General features: G+C 41.7%; 1 protein-coding gene across 3 annotated transcripts in view; it reads left to right on the top strand.

Annotated features, from left to right (window-relative positions):
* Positions 1-537: 537 nt before the first annotated feature.
* The window catches only part of gabra3 (gamma-aminobutyric acid type A receptor subunit alpha3), a 104,619-nt gene continuing 77,726 nt past the window's right edge, over positions 538-27,430 (top strand). For all 3 annotated transcript variants that reach the window (XM_034152348.1, XM_034152339.1, XM_034152333.1), the window contains exon 1: positions 538-946. The gene's annotated coding sequence lies outside the window, so the exon portion shown is untranslated. The remainder of the gene's footprint in view (positions 947-27,430) is intronic.

Below are 27,430 nucleotides of genomic sequence, written 5' to 3'. Positions count from 1 at the left end.
TGTGACTGAGAGGTCACTCATTTGTCCAATTCTGCCAGTAGTAATATATTTAAATGTTTGTGTCACAGAGAACAAAATCAGGTCAGAAACTGCCTGCTGTTCACACCAACACACCTGGGAGTTGGCACAGTGCCGGCACACTGTTGTACTATTTACCGCTGCATGAGCAGGGGTGAGAGGTGCTTTGCACAAGGGCACCTTGTGATGGAGAGATGTCTAATTTTTCTTTCTCCTCACTTGCCCATATTTTACCCAGTTCCCTCTGATCAGACCACACACCAACCCAAGGTCACAGAGTGGGGAATGATCTGCTCCCTTTTCCTCCCACTGCAATGACTCACATGAGGTTGCTATATCACTGTCAGAGGCAGCGGCAACTGTCAGCCGCGGATGGACCTTGGGCACCTGCGTCAGTCCTGGCACCGCGCGGAGCCCACAGAATAAGTGGGCCCACTCACTGCTGTATCTCGCCTGGGAGGGTTTTTGTGCAAAAGGAGAGAGAGAGGTGGGGGGGCGGGGGGTGAGAAGAAAAAAAAAGAGTTCCCTCCAGCTGTCGACAGCATCCGTGACAAGCTGGTCGGTAAAGAGTGAGCCCTTTGCGCAAACGTCCACCTCATGTCCATGTGGGCATTGATCCGCGAGTGACAGATAACCGCCTCTAAATCAGCCCCCGGGTTCAGGGTTTGCCCCTCCTGACCAGCACCAATCTGAGATGGATAGACGGAGGGGGCGGGAAGGGTAGTTTGAAGAGGGCAGAGCTTTGCGAGAGGACGCCGATTTCGGCTTATTGTTTCACCGCTGGAGAAAAAGAAAGAAAAAAAACAAAAAAAAACTGTGGACAATAACAGCTGAGAGAGAAATCAGTCCGAACAAGAAGCTCATTAACTCCAAGGAAAGCCAGTCGGGAGAGAAGAAACAGCTAGAACACATCCCTTTATATCTGCTGGTGAGCTTATTATTATTTCTTTAAATGCTTATATCGGTGTTTATTATGGGTTACGCACATGTCGCTGCAAACATTGTAGTCGGGGATGATTGGAAACGCGCTCCATGACAATGTTTCATTCACATGCAACAACTGCTGTTTGTGTGAGGCTACCGCAGTGTAAGTGATGGTTTAACAGGTCTCCCTCGCATGTGGAAGTGGGGATGTGGCGCTGCATGCTGTATGATAGAGGTGTGCTCCGGGAAATAAGTGCTGTTATGGGCAGTGAAAAGCAACACATGTGGGGCTTTTTTGTGTGTGTGTTTGTGTGTGTGCAGTTGAGACAAAGGCGTTGTTTAAATGGCTTGACATATCAGGACAGTCAAATGGCTCCACAATGCGACACTGATGTTACTTTCCCTTAATGGCCAATTAAACGACGGCGCGCGTAACGTTTTTTTTTTCTCTTCATAAATAAATCCGCACATGCTTGACTCAAGCCCTCGTGCTTGTTGACCCAGCGTGCGCAAAATCCTGTCAGACACAAGCTACCGCAACCAGTGACAACACTGTTGAGCAGAGGCTAACTTAACCTTGGAACAAAAAGCCAGGGTCTGCCAGTTTGGTGCGTCTCCCCCCCCCCCCCCCCCCCACACACACACACACACGGAGACAAATACACACAGACACTCACTTTTAAATACAATGAAATCCAGCGTGTGTGTTTCCGAATTCACAAGTTTAACTGAAAAACAGATAATACATTTCATAACGACAGGAAAAAAAATAACATGTCCATGTTGCTACACGTTTTTCAGTTAAAAAGAATATGTGTCTTTTAATGATTAAACTCGATATAGCTTTGTTTAGCTGAAGCATAAAATAGGGAAGCATCAGTCTGCCTCATTAAAAAAAAAATATAATCCCTCCTTGAGAAATCTGTATGTGTCTTTGTGTGTTTCCACCCACCACTCTCTTCCTTCCATCCCCTCACCCCTCCTCCCTGTGGTGACCATGCATGCTATGTAGGGGGTTAATGGGCACATATGCAGCAATGTCAAATTGCAATGATGTTTCAATAACAAAACCAGCTGCATAAGCAAATCCGCCCCTTGAAAATATCAGGTTAAATTGGGTCAGCACAAACAAAACACACTCTGAACTACTGTTGTTGTTCTGTTTGTTTGCAGCCCAAAAAGTGTGTGTGGGCAGCAAATGGTTTCCACCCATGAGCTGGAGAAGGATTTCTCTAAAAAATGGTAATTTGTGATGCATCTGTGTGCACAGTGTGGAACAGTAATTGGCGCTTTTCCAGACAGGCTGTACACAAACAAACCTGTTGGTTCTGCATATTAGCTTCATAGATTTTCTGCATTTCAACCTAGGCCATTCTCTGTCATCCAGATCCAGGTTTTAAGAAGTATTGCGCTCCTGAGGATTGTTTTCCACTCTTCGCTCTGTCCTTTTTCCTGCCACATTTTTTAAGAAGTTCTTCCCCTGCACATGACATATTCATGTATTTACCACACCTCTCTTTTGATGTAATGCACAGTCATCTGAAGCTCCTCGCAGCCTTCTCCCCCTGCTGATATCTCTCAGTCTGCACGCTACAGGGCTCATAATGCGATGACTCCCAGGACTCATGAGTGTGACCACAAGTAAATTACTTTTCTCAGCCAGTTTCTTCATCTGCTGAGACATACGCGGCGGCGAGACCCTTTTTTCTCACAGCAAATGGCTGCGTGGTAGAAGGAGAAAAGCAAACTCAGATTTATTGTCCAGCAGGGAATGTGTCAGGCAGAGCAGATTCTGTTCAGGCGAGGTGTTATCTTTTTCCCAGAGTTGCAGATGTTGTGCTTCTACGACTCACTGTATTGTGAAGCTGCAAACATCTGAAGTGTCGTGATTGGAGGATGTGTTTGTAATTGCTTTTATTTGGATGCAGAGGCATCCAAATGAAACGGGTAGCATGCATAGAAGCAGATTGTTGCGAGGATTACCATTTTCATATTGTTCCTCGAGGCAGAGTAAGGCATGATGGTGCAGTAAAATGCAAAGCATCTCGAGCGATTACAAAATAAACGAGGCTAATGTCTCCTGGAGTGCTAAGGGGAAAGCACACTCTCAAATATTCTGCCCATAAATTAGCATTAATGTTAACAACATTTTGAGGAACCAAATTAGTATACTAAACAATAAGCTTACCCTCCACTGCTGTTTTAAAAGAAGCTTGTTTTGGAGGCGTCACTGAGATCCACCACACAGCTCAAGTGGACATGGGGCTACTACGCCATCAAGCCACCGTCTGATGGTGATTATGATCACACATGACAGGAAGTAATCACAAGAGCCCTGTAAGTATATTGAGGCCTCAGCCATTATCTTCTCAGTCATGACCACGAATATTTCAGAGGAAATTTACAGCGTGGCTCCACGAGGGGCAAAGATGATGAAATGTGGAACAAGGCGGGACAATAAGAAAGGCCACGCTGTGTTAATAGAGGCCCGGAGACACACTTACTTCACTTATCCAGCCCAACCAAAGATAATTTGTAGGAGGAAGTGGAGAAATTGAATATTTTAATGTTGTTGAGTGCTTTCGGATTGACCCCAAAATTACTCGTACATATTCGCTGCTTTCAAGAGTTGTACTCACCTCACTCATTCTCTGGCTCTCTGATCTACCATCATTTCCCCGTTTATGTGCAGGGGAGGCGGGAGATTAATCACGGAAGCTCCACTCACACAGGAATAATGTTGCCTCCAGACGCCTAATGATTTACGATCATTTCTCTGATTGTCACTGATCTTAATCATGTGCAAAGTCTCTCCCCCGTATCTGTCATTTGTAACGGGAAAGCTCCACAAACACACAAGTCGTACTACTGTATTTCCCTGGAAGTCTCTTAACAAGAGCGATTTTGTGTGAAAGCACATCTCGGAGATTTAGCTGCTAAACCGGCTTGCCAAAACTGCATAAAACATTTTCAACAAGTACGTTATGCTGAGAGCTAATCGCTGATGATTGTTTGATGAAACACTGTTGGAGTGGCCACAGTTGCACAGATGAAAATATCCTTGAGATAAGATCTGTAATATATGCGTTTATTGTTTTATACAACCGGCTTGTCTTTTCAAAACAAAGACATTTGTGCAACAGTTTTACATATTTTCCTCTAAAGGAATCCTTAACATTCATCACTTAACAATACCTGCTCAGGATCAATTTTCGGCGCAGATGTTCACCTTTTGTTTCTCACACGTTTGCAGAAAGAATGGAGGAGGTAATCGCCCTCACTGTACATGTTCTGCAAAGAAAAAGATCAAGAAAGAATGAATCAGAACTGGAATTCCATTTAAGCCTTTCAGATTAGAGCCTCTGTTAAATGTACATGCTGTAGGCATGAGTCATATGTTCCTTTTTGAATCCGTATGCAACTGTACAGTAGGTTGTTGAGAACACAATGCTACCTTGTACCTGCTTATTTTCTCCTACTCTTCCTAGGGGTGCATACCGGTTCCCGGTATTACCAAAATACCGGTTACTGGTGGCTACGGTAAACCGTACCGAAATCAGATCCGGTTTTCAATACTCACATTTATTATTATTATTATTATTATTATTATTATTATTATTTTTCTATAAAGTGAGGGATTATATCCTTAAACTCGCACCCAAACCGCCAGCCAATCAGATCGCGCGTCTTGCAAAGGCTTCGGTGATTGGCTTGATTGCCAAGCAACGCCCTTCACCTTCCTCCCGAAAGTCTGAGCCTTTCGGTTAGCTTTCGTTTTTTCATTAGCTCGATGTCAGCACGGAAATCTAAAGTGTGGCTGCATATGACTGCCAGTCTGAATGGTGGGGTCTGTAACCACTGCAAGAAGTTTATTTCTGGGACACATCCAACTTCTCAAAACATGTGCTACTGTCACATAACATCGGAGTACAGGAATGTACAGTCTTCAAGCCTGTGTTGTCAAACGTGTTTTTCATTGTTTGTTCAGTACTAAAAGGTTGAAGTCCCACAATTAATTTTAATATTCATTTGACATGTTAACTATATCATAAAGCGCTTCATGGGAGTAATTGCGGGATGATAAAATGTTTCCCTTATGCAACATGAAAGTATCACGATATGTATCGGTCGAGTATCGGTATCGTTCAGTGGTATCGGTATCGGTATCGTAAAAAAGTCAGCGATATGCATCCCTAACTCTAACCTTTTTTCAGGGTTTAACTTTGACCTTTGGTGTTTACAGTCAAAATGTCATAATCTGATCTGGGAGCCTAAAGGGTCGCATCACGATGGAGTGAATTGGCGGAATGTCAGCAGACCCTGAGAAACTCCTTAAAATGTCTGAGGTTGTTTGATTATACACATTCAAGACCTCAAATGGTGCTGAAGAAAGCCAACAGCTGTACTTAAAGCTACAAAACTGCTCGGAACATTGTTTGTTCAGTGAATAATGTGCATTAATTTGATCGACCGGCACAGAAAAGCATTAAATATTAGCCTTTTGATCCAAGTTGGCAGAGGACCAAGAGGTATTTTAGGCTTTAAGTCAAAGAGTGAGTTGTCAGATGTGGTTCGTGATCCAGATAAGCTTAGAAAAAGAGCTTGAAGGTTGTTGGCAAAGAGAGTGGGGGGCATATATTATGAATCAAGGTGCATGGTACAAATTGCAGTCAAGTGTGATGTGTGCAGAGGGGAATGGTGGCACACTTTATGGTGTGACTGAGGCTGCAGGCACGCGGGAATAGTCAATTAAACCTTCCATGGTTGCATAATCACAACCCCCCCCCCCCTCTAAATAAAAAAGAAACTGCCATTATTCTGCACCCACACATCACGCTGACCATCTTGGTCACAGGTTTACCTCGATTTCAATTAGAATGGTGATGCTTCAGGCACTTTGTCACAGAACACTACAAAAAAACAAGTTGCCCTCAGCTGTTGCCTCGGTAACCTGGTGTTTTTCGCCGGAGATATGGAGAGAGGATTATTGGGAACTGGAGGGCTTTCTGTGAGAAGAGAGAGGAGCTTTAATTGTCTTTACTTTTTTTTTTTTAATGGACCCGATTAAATGGTGCGTCCTGAGGGGTTAACCAACGTTGACACTGATCATTTTTACTATTGTGAAACTGAGCAGGATGTCAAAATATAATGCACCCAGTGAGGCGGAGAAGAGCACACACGTTTTTGTGGTTATTCTGAGACAGCTACAGTAAGTGCAGGCTTTACGATATATAATCAAAAGCAAAAACACTGAATATGATGTGTGTGATCCTGTTTTCAAAGTATGCAATGAATCCTGATCAGATTGAGTGTGTTCTCAACATATTCGTCAAAACGTGGAGGTGAAAAAGCATTTCATATAACTTCTATTTATATCAGAAGATGGCATTGGCCTCAAGATAATACTTTGGCGACAATCAAAAACCTTGAGATACAAAATACTGTGAGGCAGTGGAAAGTCAAAGTAGAGCTCAACAAATATTGCAAAATAAAAACAAGTCTGGCAAGTCCATGCTGCTCGTGTTTTTTATAGGATAATAACCTTTTTTTTAAAACAGCTATTTCTACATGTTACCCTGAGCTTAAGATATGTATGATACTGATTTTCTTTCGGTATATTGTGATTGTGGATCAGACAATCAATAAAGAAAGCAAATGAATAAAAATGATGGCTAGTTAGAGTGAGGGCTTTCACAACATCAGATTGGACAGCACAATTAATCTTTAACTTTGTTTTTGATGGATAAGAAAAAGAGATTGATGTCGAATGGATCTGAAAAGGCAACTAGATTAACTGATAAAACAAACAACCCACACAGCAACATCTCCCAAGTCCCAACACTATATCATCTGTGGACAGTACAGTGAGTGCCTGCCTGTGCAGAAGTCCACAGTTCATGCCATGTTTAGAGCTCTTCATCACACCGTCATACAGAAAGGTCAATGTACATTGTTTGATGGCGAGGCCTAAGCAGGGGACTGCAATTTCCTTACGTAACTCCATCCTACTGAACGCACATTCCTGCACATACCGCTCCCTTCCTTATAGGTAAACTCCCTACAGAGGCCACCGTATCATTATTCTCTGTTATCACAGGCTGGCAGATGATTGTGGCATGTTAATGTGCGTATAGCGTTTGGCCACCCTCATGCTGTCTCAGCCTACTCTTTATTGCACAAGGTAAAGCACAGGAAAATGCCTTTCACAGAGATGGTTTTACATCACCCTTGCATTGCCATGCTCCAATACGATGTAGGTGTGATGATTGCTGTTGAAATGTATCTTTGAAATGCACAAGGGGATTTTACAGTTTAAATTAAAGCATAAGCTATCACTGTCAAGAACAATAACTATCAGATTGTCTGCATTTGCCACAGGAAATCTGTTAGTCAAGGTTATAATGACTGACTAACCTGAATGCCTCAACAAACAGAGGGAGTCATGGGGATAACAAATGCTAAACACCGAGATGAGAGAAGGCTGCAGGGAGGCAGGAAGAGTAAACATCAAAGATTAAGGCCTTAATTGCAATGCTACTATGCTGGAGGCTTGTTCCTGAGCTGAGGGGTCCAGACAGCAACAACATGGACACCTTTAGTCTTCAACCTTGACACAGAAAGGCTCAGGCGACTTTTGTTTGAGGATTGTTGTCACAGAGAGGCTCTCAAGTTCAAAGTCAGATTGGTGCCATGTCATTCAAAGACTAAAAAACATTAGCAGCTCTAAAAATCAATGAGAGACAGACATCCAGTGAAAGATGCTAAAAACAGGAGAGATGAAGACCTGTCTATTTGCATTGGTTTTAATCCTCCTTGCAACTTTTTCACCACGTTACAGCATAGTCATGGTTAAGACAGATAAAGAAGGCATTGCAGTATTGGATTAGACTTTGTAAGTGCTAAACATTTGACAAAGACGTCATTTAAAATCTTATTTTACACTGCGAATTGTAATAACAATAACACTAGGAAGTGGTTCGGACCCTTAAAGCACTTTTATCGCCAGACAGTTGTGCTTTTGATAGACCCTTAAAGAGCATTGTAGACATAATATCCATCTACAAAATATCATTCAAATATACGAGGTTTACCTGGGTGTAACCAGCCTTGCAGAGGAGCTTTTATTAACATTATGTATTGCCTGAAAATGTACTCTACAGACATGAACTGCAGCTTCTCATGCACTAACAGCAGCTGCATACAGTAACATATTTACAACTGCTATGGGGCATACCTATGAATAATGATTCAATCATTTGGTACTAAAGCCGGGGCCGTGCATGAGTTCCCATCTCCTGAAAATATCTGTATCCATCTCCTGATGAGTGTTAGTTAAAGAGGAGAATAGAAGCATAAGAGTGTAACAAGGTATTCTGCAGAAAGACTATCGCACTACAGCTACAGATGAGGATGTCACATTACTAAAAATGAAGTAGTCGATACCAGTACCAGTGGAATTCCACATTCCTGAAACCTCATTTGCTACCACGGCGAATAAACCAAATCAAAACAATAAATCCTGTAATGTTCCTTCTTTATAGCGTTTTCCATACAGGTTTTTGTTAGGAAGTTAAACAGGTCGTACTTCCCTCTCATATATATTTACTAGATTGCTGTGAAAACATCTACAACTAACAGTGTTTATCAATCTTTCGAGTGAATGAATGCAATGCAATGCATATACAGTATGTAGAAGCACTGTTATTGTTAACCATTACCAACGATGAAAATGTATCGAATGTTGGCATAGACTGTATAAAGAAGTATCCGTTCGCTGGACAACCCTACACTGTAAAATGTTTGGCTGTAAAATTACAGTAAATTACTGGCTACTAGTTGCATGGATTTCACAGTAATTTACTGTAAATATTTCACAGTAATTGACTGTAGATATTTTACAGTAAATTAGAATAAAAGTACAACTAAATACTGTGACTTTACAGTTGCCATGCCCATGGAATTACTGTGATGTAGCAGTACAGAGCTGTGGTATTATGGTACCTTGCTCTACATAAATTACAGTAATTACCTGTATTTTCACACTATTACTGTAGAAGTAATGCAACACAGTAGCCATTTACTGTAAATATACAAATGTAAATAATATGATAATATATTGTAAATTTGACTAGTTAACTGGGATTTTACCATAACTACACAATTCAATCAGCTCAATCAACAAAGAAAAACAAAGAAAATGCCCATTTCAACTTTGTATTACTCCATTGAAGTGCAAAGTACATTTCACAGTGTCTTGGACATGTTGTTACGGCCCCAACCTCTACTCCGCGGTAGTGGCTCGTGCTGAGACCCGCAACATGAAAGAATACACGCAATAACCGGTACTTGGTAACGAGCATTTATTGATAATCAGCCGTTTGCTCACACAAGCGAAACGGGAAACAAAAAGAGGTCTAGAGGACTGGCCAAAAGGAACAAACAGAAGGAGGGAACCCGAGCCAGCCACACCACGGGCCGTAGGACCCAGAGCCCACCCCCCCTAACCAGAAATCAATTATAAACCCTATGGGAAATAAAGCCGCGAAAACTGGACTACCAGGTCCTCCAGGCTAAACATAAACACATCTGCAAAAATATGGCCTAGAGCTCAAAATGGCTAAGAGGTATTCTGGAGAGTGTCTCCCGGCATTAGGATAGGCGAGACATCCTTCTCCTCCAGCTTCTCTTTATATATACACGGCTGAGTGGAATTTGGAACACCTGGGCAGAGGCGGAGCCAGGGGCAGACCATGTGCACCTGGGCAGAGGCGGAGCCAGGGGCAGACCAGGTGCACCTGGGCAGAGGCGGAGCCAGGGGCAGAAAACAAGGAGGGGAGCAAGTAATGCTGCGTTCACACCGGACGCGATGCGATGTTTGGGGGCGGCGCGATTACATGTAAAGTCAATGCAGAGACGCAGATGGACGCGAATTCGCTCCGACGGTGCGCATGAAGCGGTGGACGCGGCGCGAATCACGCGATTGAGGCGATTGAACGGTGCCGCGTTAAACGCGAGAGTTTAATTTTTTCAACTCGAGCGTCAAATTCACGTGACGTGTTCTCGCGGAAGCCAATCAGCGGTGAGGATCTCAGCCGCCGTCACTGACGTTCAACCACACAACATCAGCCGTTAGCTGTTAGCAGTTAGCACACAGAGCTCACAGCTCCTCATATCTGTTCAGAAACTGGACAAAAGTTAAACAAGTACAAACCACAGACTGTCTGTGCCATGGCGAATACAGTCGCTGCTTTATTTATGTCTGTTGTATATGCTCATTCCACACTCATAACAACGGCCTACTAGGCCGTTGTTATGAGTGTGGAATGAGCATATACAACGTTAGCTTAGCCTGGTCGACCCGATCTTCATTCAGAAAACAAGCATTTTAAAAGGTGTTTTGCCTGCCGTCTTGTCTGCAGACTTGTCAAAGCATTAATTCATGGTTGTTACTAACCGGTATCAGTATGTTGTTACTTCGGCATCATTTAGAAACGTGTATTACAATTTAATCACGGTAAAATATGTTCATTTGTTGTAGTTGTAGCTCCCGAGCCAGCGCGTCTTGTTTGAATGATGCGAGTAAACACAGCTGGCAGCCGCGGTGAAACTCCAGCGTTTAGAGCGATGCGATAGGAGCGATTAGAGCGAAGCGAATATTCGCATCGCATCCGGTGTGAACGCAGCATAACACATGTCACATCGACTCAAAGTCAACCATTTTTCTGAAGAATGTTCTGACATGGGGGTTTAAATTGCCATGCCTCTTTTTGGCTTTCGAGCCCGTCTCAGGATTAATGCCCAGGAAGCACTGAAAACAATAAGCCAAGACAACAATTTCAATTTTACATAGATTTATATGTTGCATCGTTTATTTTAAGGCACATGCAGCTGTGCCCCTTTCAATTTAAGTAAAACCTGCACCAAAGAAAGAAATTAGTATTTAAAGCCAAGCAAGAGCGATAAAAGCAAGAAAATCACTTAATTTGTTTTGTTATCACAGAGGATGGTCTGAATACAGTATTTTACTGTGAAAAAATACAGTAACATGTTGTGAAATCCTGGTAATCATTTATCCTGTACATTCACAGTAATTAACTGTGCCTGTATTGATTTCACTGTGAAATTCAAAATTACAGTATTATATTGTGAACATTACAGGTAAAGACTGTAAAGTGGTAAAACAGTAATTTATTGTAAAATATTACAGCTAAATATTGTGAAATCATGGTAATATTTTACAGTGTAGCTACAAATACCAGTCAATTGTTTTTGTTTTTATCAGAAGGGATGGCAGCCTAAGGCCACTGACAGTCAGAGCCCAGCTTTGCCTTGATGGGTGTCCATGAACATCACACACAGGCGAGGGGAACACTTTTTCGGCCTCCGACATGCACCCTGAACGACTTTGACTTCCTGCCAATAATGTGAATACAGCTCTCTGAGAGGACAAATGACGTGCAGCTGTGTCTCCTGGACAACCTGTCACATACCCTGGAGGATGTTCCCCAGTCCTGCTTCAAATGCATGTAATTGGATGGTTGGAGCGTAATGGGAAAATCTAATGACCTTTGTTTGAGTGGAATCAAACTGAGATGATATGATGATGTTGTGGGACACGATTCATGATTGCAAATGCGTTTTTTGCTTCGGACTGCAACCAATATTTATTTTCATTATTGATTAAGTTTCAGCTTTTTTTGTGTAAATTTGGTCTACAAAAACTTTAAAAAAAATACAAATGTTATCCTAGAACACAATGTGAAAATCATTCAATTGATTGTTTATGCAACCAAAAGTCAAAATCCCAAAAGAAAAGACTGAAAATGTTCACAATAAAAAAAGTATTTTGTTTTGAAAAATGACAAACAATGATCAAATCCATTACTGACACATTTGTTATCGACTAATCATCGCAGATTCTGTTTTGTTTGGATATCATGCAGCATCATCTTATAGATCAATATATTTACATTGTTTACGTTGGATTTGGTAGCCATTTCATCATTATTCCTATTTATTAATGGTTCAGAAAGTGTAAGAGTATGAAGGATGATTTTATGACCTTTTAGCCATCTCTCTCATCATTATTGACCTTCTGGGGGAGGTTCTTGTTGTCCAATTTGTTCTGGTCCCTGGGCGGTTCTGGTCAATCACTTACAGTAGAAGTCACTTTCCAGTTGGTGACAACATCTGTACTGGCCAAATGAAGTCATCTAGTGAATCATTAATGGCCTACGATCAATGGCTGGCTGCCTCTGGTCAGTTGATTTGTCCCTTCATCTAATTGTTAGTTATATATCAGAGCTCAACGGGAAATGTTTACAGAGTTCCTGAACTCAGATTGTTCAATTTTCCAATTCAAATGAACTATTAATGTGCAATAGTTGTTCCTGTATTTTAAGATGCCAACAGTATTTAAATGGCATGGGTAGTTTGTTTACTCAGATCCATTGAGCCTGAAATGGCCTTATAATACAAAGTGGTGTATGAAGCTTCAATTAAAATAAGAAATGTATTTTTATGACTTGATATTTCCTATTACTGTTGGCTGTCTTTATGCAATTGCTTCTATTTTCAATGTAGCACACTTGAAAACTACCAACCAGGTGCACACACACTAAACCTTTACAAGTCGGTGCTTTGTGTTTAGTGCCGTGTGTCAAGTAACGCTCAGGGTTTTAAGAAGTACGTTTGCAAGTTTTCAATAATGGATGAGAAGGGAAAGAAGAAAACAGCCTTTTAGTGAATGCAAAATCCATAGAAGCTATTGTTGGAGACTTACTGGCACAGAATGTTATGATATAACAATAAATCGTTTGAAACCAAGCAGCACATCAATTCAAAACAAGTGGCGCATGTTAAAAATTGACAATAGTTAAAGGGGCCCTTTTATGCTTTTTGGGGTTTTCCCTTTCCTGTAGTGCATAGGTCAGTAACAGGAGGTCCTGGGACTGGGTTTGGACCCCAATGCCAACCTATACGGACCCGGACCTATAATCAATAAAGGATTATGGGATTTTCATTCTATTTGAACCGGTGCAGACAGGGGGCGAAAGAGAGTGAGCGATATAGGGAGTGAAACACAGAAGAAGAGACGAGTTAGCGGCAGACGGGGAGAAAAGTACGTACACATGGCGCTCTCTAAGAAGAGAAAAGTGGACAGTGAAAACTAGGGATGTTCCGATCACCTTTTTTTGCTCCCGATCCGATTCCGATCATTTGATTTTGACAATCTGCCGATACCGATTTTTCCCGATCCGATCTTTATGCAATGCATTAAGAGGAAAAAAAAGGTAACAGATAACGGCTGGTCATCCAACGCGATGAATTCAGCTATCTTGGCTGTTATATTTTTGGCCTTTTCACTGTTCTGGGGTAGTTTCTCTTTCCTTTTAAAAGTCTCTGAAAGTGTCGGTTGTTTCAGTGCCGTTACCTGAGTGGCCGCTGTGTACTCGTCGTGTTGTTGTTGGTGGTGTTTGTATTAGATTGGTCATGTTGAACGTAGCTCTGTTCTTTCCACCACGCGGAACCTCCGCCTTGCAAACATTGCATCTGGCTGTTACACTGCCTTCGCTTTCAATTTTATAATACTTCCAAACTCCTGACATTTTCTCTGTCCCGACTCCCGAGGCACCAGCTGAACGTAGCCTCTTGTTAGCTTACTGCTACTATTAGACACTGCGCCCACTCTGTTGCCAGATTTGAGAGAAATAAGCAACCAGGTCTATGAAAACAAGCCCAAAAGAAGCAACACATACATGATGTTGTGTAATTTTAACCCAAAACTAAGGCCTCAGGATGACTTTAAGACGTGAACATGGTCATTTTTGTTTTGTAACATTAAATAAAATGTATAAAAATATTTTATAAAAAAAAAAAAAAAAAAATCCGATCCCCGATTTTTTTCTCCCGATCCCCGATCACGTGAAAATCACGTGATCGGCTCCGATCCCCGATCACGTGATCGGATCGGGACATCCCTAGTGAAAACAGAGCTTTCAACCCAAAATGGACAGACTCATTCATGTTCATCCTGCCCACTGGGAGCGAAAAACCAGTGTGTGTCATATGCTCATTAAAAGGGCCAAATGCCACTATGAGACAAAGCACAACGTTTTTAACCAAACATACCAGCAGGACAAGCTAGAGCTCAGTTCTCTCACTGAACAAAAGAAAGTGGGGGAGTGGGATATAAGAGGGACAGAAAGAGAAACTGTCAAACTGTTCAATTGTTAAGATGTGTTGAGACTGATATATTCTAAAATTATCTTGGACTGTTAAGTCAAGATGTGAAACGGTTAAAGGAAAAGGGAAACTCAAACTGCTGCAACACTTTAATTTTCTAAAATCAAGCACTTTATTTTAAGATGCACAATTTTTCAAAAGCTATTTTATTTATTTTCTCTATTTTATTTGTAAATGCAGCAGGAGAAGAACATTATATACATCTACAGTATTATATATCCGTATAGTTCAATGTAAAGTTCAAGGTTCAAGGTTCTTTATTGTCAATCTGACATAGCTACAGAGTAATTATGCAGTTGAAAATCTTATGTCACAGGCTTCTCCAACAATGCAACATAATAACATAACATAATAACAATAAGAGCATGAGCAATACAAAAATAATAATAGTTATAAAAATGAAATAAAGTTATGATGTGGAATAGTGCAGTACGAGTCTATATACAAGTTATTGGAATGATATATATATATTAGGTATTAGATACATACTACTGAGTAGCAGATGAATGTTTGATGTTGTTTCAACAGTTCAATTTTTAACAGTCTCACTGCCCGCGGGAAGAAACTGTCTCCGAATCTTCTTGTCCTTGCCGGGATGCTGCGGTAACGTCTGCCAGACGGCAACAGAAAGAACAGTTTGTGGCTGGGGTGATGGGGGTCTTTGATAATCCTGAGGGATTTCTTCCTGAGCCGCTGGGAGTAAAGGTCCTCCATGGATGGCAGCTCCGTCCTGGTGATGTGCTGTGCAGTTTTCACCACCCTCTGTAAAGCCTTACGATCGAGGTCGGTGCAGCTGCCGTACCAGGCCGTCATGCTGCCAGTCAGGATACTCTCTATCGTGCACCTGTAGAAGTTGCAGAGTATCCTGGAATCCATTTTGAACCTCCTCAACCTGCGGAGGAAGAAGAGCCGCTGTCGAGCTTTCTTGGTGATGGTGGTGGTGTGAAGAGACCATGTCAGGTCCTCAGTGATGTGGACCCCAAGGAACCTGAAGCTTTTGACTCTCTCCACCGTAGTCCCATTGATGGCGATGGGGGCGTGTCCCTCTCCCTGCTGCTTCCTGTAGTCCACAATCAGCTCCTTTGTTTTGCTGATGTTGAGATGGAGGTTGTTATCCTGGCACCAAGATGTCAGGTTTTCGACCTCCTCTCTGTACGCCGTCTCGTCATCGTCTGTGATCTGGCCGATGACGGTCGTGTCATCAGCAAACTTCACGATGGTGTTGGAGCTGTGTGTGGCCACGCAGTCGTGGGTGAACAGGGAGTAGAGGAGAGGGCTGAGCACGCAGCCTTGAGGGGCACCGGTGTTGAGAATCAGGGTGGAGGATGTGATATTTCCCACCCGCACTGCCTGGGGTCTGCCCGTCAGGAAGTTCAGGATCCAGTCACAGAGGGCGCTGTTGAGCCCGAGGTCTCTGAGCTTGATGGCCAGCTTGGAGGGCACAATGGTATTGAATGCTGAACTGTAGTCAATGAACAGCATTCTCACATATGTGTTCCTGTTCTTCGGGTCCAGGTGTGAGAGGGCAGTGTGGATGGTGAGGGCTATGGCGTCGTCTGTGGACCTGTTTGCTCTGTAGGCAAACTGCAGGGGGTCCAGAGATTCAGGGAGGGAGGAGGTGATGAATAATTTGACTAACCGCTCAAAGCACTTCATTATGATGGAGGTGAGTGCTACTGGGCGGTAGTCGTTGGGGCAGGTGATGATTGTCTTTTTAGGGACAGGAATGATGGTGGAGTGTTTAAAACATGTGGGGACTACAGACTGCAGCAGGGACCTGTTGAAGATGTCTGTGAACACCTCTGCCAGCTGAACTGCACACACCCTGAGAACACGGCCAGGGATGCCATCAGGTCCAGGAGCCTTGTGTGGGTTAACCCTTTTAAAGGATTTACACACATCTGCCCTATTTAAAACAAAAGGGCAGTGTAGCTCCTGGTCCCACTGTACCTCCACAGCCTGGCTGCTCTCAAAGCGTGCAAAAAAACTGTTTAGCTCATCTGGGAGAGATGCGCACGCAGACACTCCCGCAGCACCCCCCGCTGCTCCTTTGTAGTCAGTCATTGTCCTTAGTCCCGCCCACATATTCCTAGTGTTACAGCCTTTGAAGTCAGATTCCACCTTGTCTTTGTACTGTCTCTTTGCATTTTTAATTGCTCTCCGGAGATCATACCTAGACTTCCTGTACTCCTCCAAATCTCCCGCTGTGTGCGCGAGAGTGCGCGCTTTCAGTTTGCCGCGCACCTCACCATTTACCCAGGGCTTTTGATTTGGGAATGTCCGTACAGAAACCTTCGGTACCACGTCATCGATGCATTTCCCAATGTAGCAGATGACAGTGTCCGTGTGTGTATTGATGTTATTGTCTTCAAACACACTCCAATCCGTGGAAGCAAAGCAATCCTGCAGTGCCTCATCTGACTCCACGCTCCATCGTTGTACTGTCCTTGTTACCGGTCTGTCCCTTTTAAGTTTCTGCTTGTACGCAGGCAACAACAGTAGTGAGATATGGTCTGATTTGCCGAAGGGAGGGCGAGGGAGAGCCTTATATCCATTCCGGAAAGGGGAATAAACATGGTCCAGTATGTTTCCCCCGCGCGTCGGGAAGTTGATGTGTTGGTAATATTTTGGCAAAACCTTCTTCATGTTGGCGGTGTTGAAATCTCCGGCCACAACGAACGCCGCATCTGGCCGTGAAGTCTCGGTTTTGTCAATAATCCCAAACAGCTGATCGAGTGCCGTGTTGTTGTCGGCGAGTGGCTGCGGCGGGATATACACTGCTGTTATCACAACAGATGTGAATTCCCTCGGCAGATGGAAGGCCCGACATGAGATCATGAGGTGCTCTAGCTGTGCGGAACAGTCCGATGAAATAATCTTCACATCTGAGCACCAGTTGTTGTTAGTCATTACACACACACCGCCTCCCTTACTTTTCCCCGAGTTAGCAGTCCGGTCCTGACGAAAAATAGAGAATCCATCAGGCACAATAGCGGAGTCCGGGATAGCGGGGTTGAGCCAAGTCTCAGTGAGAATTAACACGTTACAGTTCTTAATGTCCCGTTGAAAAGCAATCCGGCTTCTGAGTTCATCTAGCTTATTTTCAATGGATTGAACATTAGCCAGAAGAATACTCGGAAGAGGGGGCCGATTCTCACGTTTCCTCAATCTGACCAGCAACCCGGCCCGGGATCCCCGCTTTGTCCTCTTCTTGCGTCTCTCAGGTAGAACAGCAACAGGTAGCCATGGTGAATGTCCATTGTTTGTCGGAGGGTTATTATTGTCCACGAAGTTTCGCAATTGGAGAAGTTCCTCTCTGCTATATTGTATGGCAGAGTAGGTGCGGTCGGCTAGCATGTTGCGAACCATGTTAAAAGTAAAACGGCAAAAGTAAAAGAAATATGTACAAAATACGAAAATGGGCAAAGTTGGAGAGGAGCACATAGACGATGCGGCCATCTTCACCGGCGCATCATGTTATTTTGTGAAACAAATATGGTCTAAATTTATTTTAATTGTACTTTCTTTATTTGATTTGACAGTCAGTTGTTGATTACATGCAGACCTTGATACAGCTACTAGGCTAATATATATCACACTCATTCATAACACAAGTTAGACATTATGATGTTCCGGACCTTTGCTTGAGGACATTTTCTCCAACTCGACCCAGCTGAATTTTTGTTAAATACCCTGCTGTACTGGCGCTTCTATTGGCTAGCACTCGAACATATTGTACGTGATAGGCTAAGGGGCGGGACATCTCTAAGCGGTTGACCAAAAACAACAGAGCAGGCCAGCTAACCAATCAGAGCAGACTGGGCTCTGGTTTCAGACAGAGGGTGAAAAGAGGTGCTGCAGCACAGACAGTATGAGAAAAATAAAGAGCTTTCTGAACATCAAAGCAAGGAGACATGTCACAGAATACAAATGGCACAAGCTGTGAATCAGTTATTAACATTTCAATCAAGTATTTTCAGTTTGTGGAATAATTGATTAATCAATTGTTTCTGCGGAAGTCTCCCCAGAATCTAAATTCTTTATTGATTGGGCAGAGCCATTTTGTGTGTGAGTGGTAAAGTGTGTTTAATGTGTGATTTATTGGTATTTCAAGTACCTTCTTTTGTGATAATGAGTTTAAACATACAAAAGCACTGAGGCCTGACATTAACAGCAGACTGCAGTGAGCTTTAGTTGCAATATGATGCATGCTGGCAGGTCATAAAATACTTAATAATACACTGCAGAACCATGTGGAAAAAAAGAGCACCACACCACTATACATGTATTGATCCACCAGTGTTGTCAATGATTAAATACCTTGGTGCATATTGCCACTGGGTTGTTTTCAGATATACTGTATGTCTTATACCGTATATTTCTATGTGGGTTCCAGCAGCGCCTCCCTGTTGTTTTCTTCTTCTGAACCACAGACCTCTGAGCTAACTTTGAACTCACGGAGACAATGATAAGAACATTATATTCACTGTGAAAAGTGCCTCAGTAATTGAAAGTTCTTTCTGTGTTGTTGGGAGCATAGGCTGCTGTTTATTTTAAGACCAGACTGTGATCTCACCAGTTTACTGTATACAAAAAAATAAATGAGAGCAACCTAGCTTTTCAGAGGCAGATGGAAAAACCACTATATATGACACATTTAAAAGATATGATTGAATGTGGGTTCCTTGAAAGTAGTCTAATCTGTTACTTTTAATTAAGACTCACTTTGTAATGTAGAAAGTTTGGGTAGGTAATTAAGCCTAAGTAAAGTCTATTTAGCTTGACAAACTGTAATTGCACAATCCCTCAGCAGTAAGAAAGCACCATTTTCCTGATAAATGATTGTTATTTGTCGAGTGTTTCTGCTTCACAATAATGGGTTTAAGAGAGTATGACGTTGCTTGGCTTTTCTTTCCACTGTGTGAAAAAGTTCTCCTGTACAGTATGTGAGTTTTGTTGAAGATACAAACTGGTACCATCGAAAATACAATTGCAATGTGGTGTTTATAAGAATCAATCTTAAAATATTGTACAAAATAGCTTGAATGTATTATTTCGATGCATGTATATACATTTGGAGCACACTTTGGCTCTTTAAACTTGTTTAAGCCAGCAGTGTCAGGCATCAATTAAGCCTGCTGCCTACTGTGAATGTGGGTCGATAAGAAAGTTGTTTCAAACATGTTGCTTACAGGAATCAATTCACTGTTCGATGAGTCACTTGTCCTGCAAATCTATTTGTATGATTGGTGTTGAGCATAAAGACAGCTGGGTGACATGATGCCAGATATCTGTACCAGTGTTCAAAGTGTGATGAAGAATGTAGGAGGTCTAACCAATGCCAATTAGGATGCAGCTATTTTGTAACTAATTTGGATGCACTGCAGAATGTATTGGGTTCTTTATTTGCTACAAACTTCAACCAAGTATCTTAAAAATGGAGGCAGCACATATTTCTTTAATCCTGCAGACAGACAAACAGAGAACCACATTTAAAAAAAATAACCTTCTTGGTGAAGAAAAACATTCTCCTTTTATCTGCTCCGTGCTTCGGATTTGTTCAAAATGTAATCAGGTCTTCCTTGGCCCATGCTACACCTTCCCCCGAGTTTCATGAAAAGTAGGTTTTCCGTAATCCTGTTTACAGACAGACAGAAAAAACAAAAGCACAACCTTCTTGGCGGAGGTTACCAGATTGCAGAAGTACTGTAGTTTATCAGCCTTTGCTTTATACAACAGAGTAGCATGAGTGGTGCTAACTGAGGCTTGCTCACCCTGCTGCAGTCAGTCACACTTGCTGTAGTTGTGTTCATCACAGCCCAACCAGCAACTCCACCAGAGTGATAACTTGCTGCACCAGCAGTCAAAGTGCCTTTGATCACCAGAGTCACTCTCACCACGGTCTGCCAGCCTCTGGAGCCCACACAGAGCATCAAGAATTCTGCCCTTCACGGATACTCAGTCACACTTGCCACAGTTGGGTGAATGTAGCCACAATCCAAGTAGCCAGGTGCTGTAATTCAACCATAGTTTCACTCATATTTTCGCCGTTCAGCATTATGCTCGCCAGAGACGTGCTTACCTCAGTAACAATCAGTCATGCACACTGAAGTTCTCCACAGCCTGAGCAGCTGGCACTTTACGCTACATGAGACCAAGCAGCCATAGTTGGAGTCACACTTGCCAGAGGCACCCTCACAGCTGCCATCATTCACACTAAGTGGGATCCTACTGGCCACACAAAAAGCCACAGTAAACATCTCAGCCACAGAGACTCACGGCAGGACCCAAAGCTGATCCCAGCCCTGTTCAGAGTCACGCTCACCTCATTCACACCAGAGGGAAAGGGAACACTATGAATTTATTTATGTACCAACATTCATGTATCAAATTTAAATGCGTCTTCCTTCTATCTGTAGGGTGTAATAAGAAGGTAATAAAGCTTGATGTGTGTGCGCCTCGATTTATGGGACGCACATTTGCAGCGTAAGGTCTTTTTTGAGGCACAGTATCTGCTCTTGAGATAAGATGAAATAGTTCTTGCAAGCCTAATGTATTTCAGGGAAGAACACCAGCAGTAATATCCCTCTGTGTTATATGGGGAAATGGGTGGCCGACTCTTGCCTCGGGGATGTACGCCTACATTTCTGGCTGAATGACGATAAGTTAAAATATGAATTGCCTATTTAAAATTCAGTCAAAGGAGGGTATTTTTTCAATTAATGGACATTTCCACACATATGACACTTAATAACCCATTCAAAATGTGAAAGTGTATCATATTATGCTGATCTCTGCATTTAAAGGCAATATTTGAATATATCCAATGATTATTTAAGACTGGTAATGTGAAAATGTCCCTTTGTATTGGTTTATTTCATATTTTCTGAATGCAGTTTTTTTTTGTCTAGAGTTGCTGCTCTGTGACACACTTGTGAAATATTTAGTAGGACAGATTTTTTCCTAAAACCCATCAAGTAAATGCTGAAGAGTCATATAAAATACATTCAGTCATTTTCTTAACATGAATCTGGGTTTTAGTTGAGCAACGGGTCAGATCAAATCTATCTCAATAAATAAAATGAGCTTGTTGCTTTTGAAGAGTAATTATTCAAGGATGAACAGTATAACAATTTGAGCCATACAGTCTCACTTAAGAGACTGTATGGCTCAAATTGTTATACTGTTCATCCTTGAATAATTACGGTATATAATTTTTTTGAAAAGGATAACAAAAATAAAAAAAGAACACTTACTGAGCACACTTCCGTCTAAGTGGCAAAGACTAGCTTAAGAGATTCAAGGTGAACTGCAGCACGGATGTTTGATTAATGGTTAAATTATTCTGTTGGGCCAGTGTACTGCATGTGCTGGACTCTCCTGCTCTTTGTATGGCTATTACCAGAGAGTGGAACCTTGCATTCCAATTACAGTTGGGCTATATAGCCGCCATTCATGTTCATAATGGCTATATCTTCTACTTACACCGAATGGCCAGCCTGCCCATGAATACTTTATCCGTTAGTGTGATCGATAGCTTCTGATCAAGCCCCTTAAGTTGGATAGATTCAGTTATGTTGTATAAGAACCCACTGACTTCTGAAACAAGCACACAGTAATGTGTTGTAATATTTTCAGAAATATTTGGGACTTGGACATTGCCTTGAATGATCTTGACTGCAGTGGTCACTGTTTTGATTTCATGACACTATGACCATGTTTGGTCTACTCAAAAATACTTATACACCAATACTAAGCGTCCAAAGGCCCTGCTAAAGATACAGATGCAGAAAATGTTGAACTGAGGATGGCTTTCAGGAAAAGTCAGGTCGATGAACGAATTGAATTTCCATTTCATTACAACCCATCCAATAGTTGTCGAGACATTTCACTCAAACCCGCAAATGTCAAGCTCATCTTGGCGATACAGGAAATGTTAAGGGGTCATTAGGATTCTTTGTCTAGGGACCAGGCATGTCTGTACAGAATGTGCTGCCAGTCCATCAAACACAGGTTGAGATATTTCACCCGATAAGTGGAAACGTTGACCTGTTAAGGCTCTCGAGGAAAGAGTCAGAGGAAAAAAGGTCTGGACAACACCTGTCCTGTTCATGCACTGACCGTTTTGTTTGAGCAGTGATACAGAGTGATATATGGAGCATTTGATTGATGGCAATGGCATTGAATACCCATCGGAGAACAGTCCGTTTCATGCTCTTGCACCGTTGTGCCTTAAACCTTGGATAAAACTTAAGACTAAAAGAGCAAGATCAAATTGGACAGATGTTTGCACTGTGGCTTCCCATCCTGTTTCTCGGATGACTTTGGACGACAATCTGCCAGTCTTGTGAATGGACTTTATTGGAAAATCCATGCTGCTACATTTTAAAGTTCTCTTTATGGTCCAAAAAGCTGTGATATACTGTAATTCAGGATGGACTAGATTAATGGAACCACCACTAAAAAGGCTGGTGATGCATTTTATATTTCATGGGTAGCTCAAATATATCAAGTTGGTTTTAGGGGAAATGACATTGTGAATTTCATTGTACTATATTGATGTTTACCTTTATGGACCAGCCAAGCAATGGCTGCCATTTTGTCCTTCACCAATTATTGAGGCCCACCTACCAAAACATTAAATGAATGGTTCATTAGTATAAGAAGCTGATTTCAGAGTGGTTTGGAGGAGCAGCAATTGTATTTCACATAGCACCTCAAAACCCCAATGTGACATGGAGAGTTCAGCTCATTAACAAAACTAGAGAGTGTGAAAGTTTAAATAGTGGAGCCACTGTTGCCTTTGGGCTCGTCTTCAAATGTCTTGTTAGCAATATACTTCATTGGATACTTAACATAAAAAATGAACAGGAATGTGACCTGTTCAATGTGATTCATTCATAATTTACTGCCTTCTGGCTTGAAGCCAACATTCCTTTGGGATACAAATGTGATGGAGCGGAGACTTTAGTGTCTCACTTTGAGGACAACAGTTTGATCTTAGTCATGTTATGAACCGATACATTTTTTACACATAATTAGTCTGGGAACATAATGACATACGTTTTAAATGATTGATTATGATAATTTTCATATTATTTATTTTGAGTTGTATCAAAGTGAAACTCTATTTCAGTCGTGGCATTTCATCTGGTGAAAGCTTTTTCCATATCACGATGTTTCCTTTCAGAAAGCCCATTACTCAAGATTGATAGGAGACCGCTGTGATATCCAACTTTTAAAAAATGTTATTAGACTTTAGGTCAATGACAGTTCTCCGCACCCATTTAAACCAAATCGTTTTTTCGTTAGTACTCATTTCAAATGGATTTATTTCCCTGATTTTTATGATTCCAAGAAACTCATACTCGCGCTGGTCTAACTTCTACAATAAAAACCCTAACAAGGAGTTTTATGGGGCCCGCAGACCCTCCTGGCCAGCAGCTCACCAAGCATTTTATTAACCACATTGTTCCAAGAATCAGACACCAGTCAGATGGCTTTAAATGGTCCAACAAAATGAAGCAAGTGAGCGTTCAGCAGGTTAATCATAAAACAATTAGTGCCATGCAAACAAGTGGAACATGCTGTTAACCATGAATAATGCACGCACCCCTAGGGCCAATTAGTGGGGGAGCATCATCATTTTCACATATGATTTCTCAGGTAATATTACTTAGACACCACCAAGCATGATAGTGACAAAACCTAAAGGGATTATGCTGTTTGCACACGGCCAGCGTGGCCTCAAGCTAATTCTAATCCACTGGTTCATGTCCTAAGGGTTCCGTATTATCTCATATACATTGTTCACCCTTTTTCAGTGTATTTAGAGCACTGTGTAGTCCACAGAAAATTCCTGTGTTCTCTCTACACTGACAGAGTATTGCATGCTGTTTCCATCCAACGCTTTCCAATCCCACACTCATCTGTATTCCCATAGCATCCTCACAGCGGCAGGTTACCGCGCTGACCTGCAATATCATTCCCTGCACACGGCTGAGCTGTGTCAGTGCCACTGTGAACTGACTGTCTAAACATGCGTGTCCATGCAGGCAACAAGGGAGAAGTCTCGCTACGTTCAGTCTTTTGTAGAGGCACTGTCATGGGAGGCATGCTCTAACTTCAACAGCTCTGTTCTTACATTTATCTGAAAGATGGGCACTTCACCATTTGCTTTTTCACTCTCTTTTGCATTGATGATACTTAACTGTCAATGCAGGCGCAATACTTTATACTGCGTTGTTTTTATGGAAGCAGTGGCAGCAGAAAAAGATATTTTCAGATGTGGCATGACAAAATATGTTTTTTTTTGTACTCATACTCAGGATCAGTTTTAAATGTCACAAGGAAGAAGAAGATGCACAATACTGATATGTGAAAAGGTTACTTATTGAGTGGCATGTAACAGATGTTTAAGGTGCAAAGCTCAAATCTTCTACGAGCAGGCATTTTATTCTGTCTATTAAAATGTTTGATATTCAAATTAAAGAAAGGCGGGTCAATGACTACTCCTTTTGGTCAAATACATAGACACATCCTACCCCTGATGCATTGTTCCCATTAGATAACGTCCATTTCCTTTTTCCAGCTGGTATAGGAGAGTACCAAGAACAAAAAGTAACAATTGCAGACTAATAGTAAACACTACCCTCCAATTGCAAGTATTGAAAGACAACTCCATTCAACACAAATAAAACGTTACATTTAAAAGGTAGCCGACTTCTTGTTGACCCCACCACCAACTTGGCCATTTCTTTTATCATGCAAATTCTCAGGTTCATATTTGTATTTTGTGCCCGAACTGTGACATTGTACATGCTTTATTTTTCTCATACTGCCTGTGCTGCAGCACCTCTTTTCACCCTCTGTCTGAAACCAGAGCCCAGTCTGCTCTGATTGGTTAGCTGGCCGGCTCTATTATGATTGGTGAAAAGTTTAGAGATGTGCCGCACCTTAGCCTATCACAAACAATATAAGCGGAAGTGTTACTGATGTCACTATGATACGGAAGTAAACAAAGGAGTCCAATGTATGCATTTCAGGCAGGGGGGGGGTGAGTGCAAGAGAAGATCCCTCTGGCGGGAACTTTGGGAATTCAGCCTTTGCAGACCATTAACATGCACACAAACCTATACAATACACTACATGGGAAAACCCCAAAAAGCAGAATAGGACCTCTTTAAGATCAGACTATATATTGGTGTACCTAAAACCGTACATCTCACTTCTAAATCCCTTCCTTCTTGTTTCTTATTGTAAGCCAGCTTGGTTACCCCTCCTAATGGGCAAAGACTTTGTTCCAGCAGTAATCATAATCCTTTGAGGAGATGCAGGACGTGTCACAGTGTGAACTGAGATATTAATTTCCCCTCCATGTGGAGCCCCGCTCTGCTGGCCATGTAATGCTATCAGCTTTGAAGGAATCTTGTCTGGTTAAGCCTTTCACAAATGTTCTTTTTGACATCCATTTTCTTGCTTAGACTTCAATTTTTGTTTATATTGCAAGAACATTTATTTTCAGAAAAAGGAGCATCCTGCATCTGTTCAGTTTACATTCATCCGCTGGTGTCCTCATGTGAACTGTGCAGGTTATTCATATGTTAATTAATAATTGGTGTATGACTACATTTATCATCCTACATGTATAAATGATCTTGCAGGTTAATATTAGTCACAGATTTTAACACTTCTTAATTATGTTATTTTGGAGGATACTAAATGAAAACAGCAATCTTTTTGTATTGCATTTTAAATCTAAAGATAATGAATGTTTTTCACTAGCTCCACCAGGCAAGCAACATTATTGTACTGTAGATTTATTTTTCATTATTTCCTCTTCTCATTCTCTTGTCTTGTGCAAACAGTGACTTGTTTTGTCTTGCTCTCAAGCTCTAAAGCTTACCATGTATCTTACTAGCTGTAGAGCCGCTGCTAATGATGTTTTTGTTCAGTTTCTCTGTTTATTTAATGATGATGTTGAAACTGCATTAGCGGAGAATTACTTGAGCCAGACATTTTTTCCTCTAATCATATTGTCTTTCCTCTCCTTCCCTATGGCATGTGTACCCTAAACTACAGCAAACAAAGCGGACGTATACTTTATTCTGTATGCAGCCTATTTACTTTGCTCTCATTAGGTGAACCGCTAATTCCTGACATGCAGATTAAAAGCAGTATTAGCTTTGTCATTAAAAGGATTAACACTATGTAAACTAGACAACAGTGAATGTCTGCAATCTAAATGGAGCAGGCATTGAGTTGGCAACAGTGTAACAAGGCCTGAGGTTAAACATGTGCACAGGTGGTGAGTGCTCGGGAAAGTATTGCTCTTCACTGGGATTCCTTGATCAACTCTGACAGATTTCACCAACAAGGCACGTTCCCTGTACCTGCTTTAACAGCTGCTTTCCAGCTCATTGTAATTCATGGCTGTAGTGACTGGTATGCAGATCAGTAGGAGTTTGGTGTTCCGTGTCTCTAATTGTTGAAGTCACACTGATTTACATGATTATTCTATTTATCTGATGAGATCTCTACCTCCCAGCAGTATGTAATGAAGGCTACTGCAGGGATGATTACCCCTAAAACATTACAGTTTCTTTATAATCAAGTGTGATTTTAATAACATACACGTTTTATTCCCCAGTTAAACTCCTCCAATTAGAATGAATTAAAAGTCAACCTTGAGGCACATTAGAGAGTATTTAAGAACTCTAACATGTTCTTTAAAATGTTAGAAATCTTGGATCTGGCCTAGTCCCACAAAACTCAGATTCAGAGAGAGATTGAGCCGTACAGGTTTGACTTGGATGAAAAGTCTGTTGTGCACCAAAATTGACGACTATAAGACGTATCAGAACCAAATTTCACTTTATTTTGTTTATGTTGTTTGTTAGCTCATTAGCTTACAACTGGCAGTCGCTAACAGTGTTACTGGGTGTGAGACAGAGATAACTGATTGGTTAGTTGGCCCGCTCTGTTGTGATTGGTCAATAACTTAGAGATGTCCCGCCCCAGAGCCTATCACGTAAAATGTGTTGGAGAACTAGCCAATAGGAGTGCAAGTCTTACATAGTGATGTCACTATGGTACGGAAGTTAAAACAAGGAGTCAAATGGAGGCGTTTCTCAGGCTTGTGTTGAAGATTGTTTTTCTGTCAAAAAAAAGTGTTTGGATTTAGACAGCAATTTCTAACTTGTGATGTACCTAATCTAGCTTATGTGACATTTAAACAGCATAG

Source organism: Trematomus bernacchii, unplaced genomic scaffold (genome assembly GCF_902827165.1).
Source record: "Trematomus bernacchii unplaced genomic scaffold, fTreBer1.1, whole genome shotgun sequence".
In the NCBI taxonomy this organism is placed as follows: Eukaryota; Metazoa; Chordata; class Actinopteri; order Perciformes; family Nototheniidae; genus Trematomus; species Trematomus bernacchii.
This window is presented reverse-complemented; position numbering and strand designations above follow the sequence as displayed.